Below are 3,603 nucleotides of genomic sequence, written 5' to 3'. Positions count from 1 at the left end.
CGTATTACTAAGACTCTGGATTTGGACTTAAAGGGCCTGTACCTGATTTGAATAGTTTCTTGTCAAGATAAATGTTCTTTGCATCATGTATTGTGGTAAAAGCTGCAAAATCTGAAAAAAAATGCACTGTTAAATATTATCTATTCATTTTACACAGCATTTTCTCAGGTAATAACTAATACAGAAGCTTCTGACGGGGTCACCTCTTTTCATCCATCAGATTAAATTAAGGTTAAGGTACATTTTGTGGTACCCGTAGGGAAATTTGTCCTCTGCATTTGACCAGTCCTTCAATGCCGCTGGGGCATCTGAGCAGCACAGCGCACTGCAGTATTCAGGGACCATCTGAAACATCATTGCTAAAATCCCTTTTCTTCTTTTTATTTCCAGAAGACTAAAACCCAAGAAACCAACAGTTTGACACAAACCCAGGCACTTGATTTTGTCATTGTGCATTTTCAAGACTGCCGAAAAAGATAAAAGCAGGCAGAGATTAGTGAACTATAAGGTAACAACTGCATGACACGTACCTCTATAAGCAGGTACAGACCCTTTAATAATAAGAAGAATAAGAAGAATAAGAATAAAAAATGTGTTGTTGTTATTATTATTATTATTATTTGACTTTTTATTCCATTTTTCATGCATACAATGATGTAAAAAATGGTGAATGGACTAAAACACTAAAGCTATAACAGATGAGGAGACTGGTCCCAGGACAGCGACACTTTGGTGATGAAGTGCTCTGAGCTCTCACTAAAAAGGTTATCCATAATATATGTTTGCATAGTCAGCTCTCCAGAGGGAGTGAACCAGGGGAGTCAGGTGCACTGTCCAGCATTAGCTCTCTCACCTCTACACATATTATAGAAAGTGCACTTTTACAGAATCAACTTTCTTGAGCCATTAACCATGTCATAACAAAAATAAAAAAAAAACATACCTGGAGTTGTGTTTTGCTTCGTTCAGACGTTGATTTGTTTTGAGCGCTATATCCTGACATTGGTGATGTTGGTGTTGTTAGCTCTTATTATTTACATATATGTGCATAAATAAGGTACTGGAATTTGAGGGTCTGGTTTGCACTGCTGTCCCCATTTAAAGTACTCCTATATTCAATTCAATTCAGTTCATCTTCATTCCAGACTCATGGTCTATTTTTAAAAACAGACAAGGACAGTGACAATACAAACAGTAAACATCTAAGTTTTAAAAAGACAACCATATCAGTGTCTCCACATCTTGGACTGATGGCGGATTGCACTGAATCTTATTTTTGTGAGTGAGGTTATTATTTCATTTTTGGACTTATTCAGCCTGCAGATAAAACTGTACATTAAAGTTCTTAGTACAGCTTGCAAAGTGTTGACTCATGCTGTGACAAACATCTCAGTCGCTCTAGTCCAGGGGTGTCCAAACTTTTCTCATTAAGGGCCACATATAAAGCACAGACAAAGCTAAGGGCCCATTGAGGGCCATTGACTCGTCGCCAATACAGTGAATACTTCAAATCTGCAATATTATTACAATTTAGACTGAACCACTAGACTTTTATTCATGCTTATATCCTCAATGGGACACTTTAAATATTTGATATGGGCTTGTTAAAGTAGATTTTCAGAAATGTACAGTAAAAAGTACAGTTTAAGGTAATATGGGTCAATTCACCTGGAAGCTTGAGGGCCAAGAAAAATTGGTCTAAGGGCCGCATTTGGCCCCTGGGCCAGAGTTTGGGCATGCCTGCTCTAGTCCATCACGGCCTCCTCAAAAGTACTCGTAAAGCGTCATTATAATCCACCTGCAGCCTTTGGAGACGGGCTTTTTTGTAATGAGTCTCGAGGAGGGCAGTGTATAGTGGTGCACAATGTGATTTAAACAACATCAAATTTACATAATGAGAACACGAACCAAACTTGAACATAAGAGTGTTAGCTTGAGCGTACAACATCCTGCATGGTCTATAAACATCATACATATATTCATTGACCGATTGAACTAGTATCAAGTACTGAGTATAGGCATTGAAAAAATGAAACCTAAAACTTGGTATCGAATCAGTACCAAGTTTGGGGTACCATAGGAGCGAGGAATGCCCGGAGCACTCCTGGGGCCCTCTGCTCAGAGCCAGAGGCAGTGTTTCATCGTCATAGCTCAAAACTTCTTCTACAGGCACACAGCCACTATGTCACCAACTTTATGTACTAGTCCAAGTAAATAAGTCACAAGACCTGTACTTGTACTGCATTTTCTATAAAATGTAACAGATTCATTTCACAGAGCTTTTTCTAAGGTAAAAGTTAATACAGAAGCTAGTGATAGTGTTTTCTTTATTCAGACAATCAGACTTATTGTTCAAAAGTTCAAATTAAAACATGCTCCTGGCTCATGGCTTGAAAGTACAGGCCCTTTAATATCTTTTCTTTATTATGTTATCTATTATTTTTACATTAACCTTTTGAACAGACTGAGATTTTGCAGTAGAGTAAAATACTATTCATCCCTACACAGTGTATGGCAAAAAGTTGAATACTGCAGTCTGACAGGGTTTAAAAGTAAAATAATTTGAGTTTTGATGTCTGCTTTGGCATTAAAATTATATATTTTTAAAGTAACTTAAAACACCATGCTTTATTACTGTGAGCGGAGTCACCTCTCCACAGATCTGACCTGTAACATGGCCTTGTGCTGTCGAGTTCTAGTCCTTGTGACAATGAAGTGCTGTGTACTGTGGAATATTCCAGTCGAAGCGCAGTAGCATATGGTGACTTTTTTTGGGTAGGCAAGCAAACTTGGGGAATATTTAGTCAATAACCATTTAATAACACAGCTCTTTATATAAACTACACTGCAGATTAGTATATTTATTTGGACTGACATTTTAAATCCATATATATTGACCCATTTTGGAGACAAATTAGACAAGTCTAGACCTATAGTTTATTCATGTGTGTATATATTGGACTGTATTTGACACTTATAGGCTGTTTGTTTCCTCTCAGATTTGTCCTACACCTCATTTATGCAGCTGAGCCTTCAGTACTGTTGTTATCTATGGAGTTATCATTATGCATCTAGAAACCAGTCTGAGTGACATGACAGCTCTACACATGTGTAATGCACTACACAAAATGTATATTCATGAAGAGATACTAACAGTGCACTGGTCAGACAGGTGCAGAGGTCAGACAGGTACAATGGTTAGACAGGTGAGCTTATAATACAGCTTCATGTGTCATAAACATCCCCTTAAACACAGCCCTGCATTAGAACAGTGCTCACACTCACCTCTCACAGGTGTAAAAGCACATGCTGAGAGTGTGACATGACCTCTGTACCACAGTACAACAACACAAATTAATGCGACGTACAGAACCCCATTTGATGCAGTCTGCTCAATGGCCAGTAAGGTGTACTAAAGGACACCGTGACTACAACCATGATTCAGACAGGCAGAAGTCAAGGGGATCCATAGAAACATGCAGGTGGTGGGCAATGTTCCCTCTAATTTTTCACGAGTCTGAGCAAACACACAAACTCCCTGAGCGGTCCCATGGACCACTGTGAGCGACATCAGACGTGTGCACTGTGGTCATGCTGCATCAC

Source organism: Periophthalmus magnuspinnatus, chromosome 17, assembly GCF_009829125.3.
Source record: "Periophthalmus magnuspinnatus isolate fPerMag1 chromosome 17, fPerMag1.2.pri, whole genome shotgun sequence".
Classification (NCBI taxonomy): Eukaryota; Metazoa; Chordata; class Actinopteri; order Gobiiformes; family Gobiidae; genus Periophthalmus; species Periophthalmus magnuspinnatus.
This window is presented reverse-complemented; position numbering follows the sequence as displayed.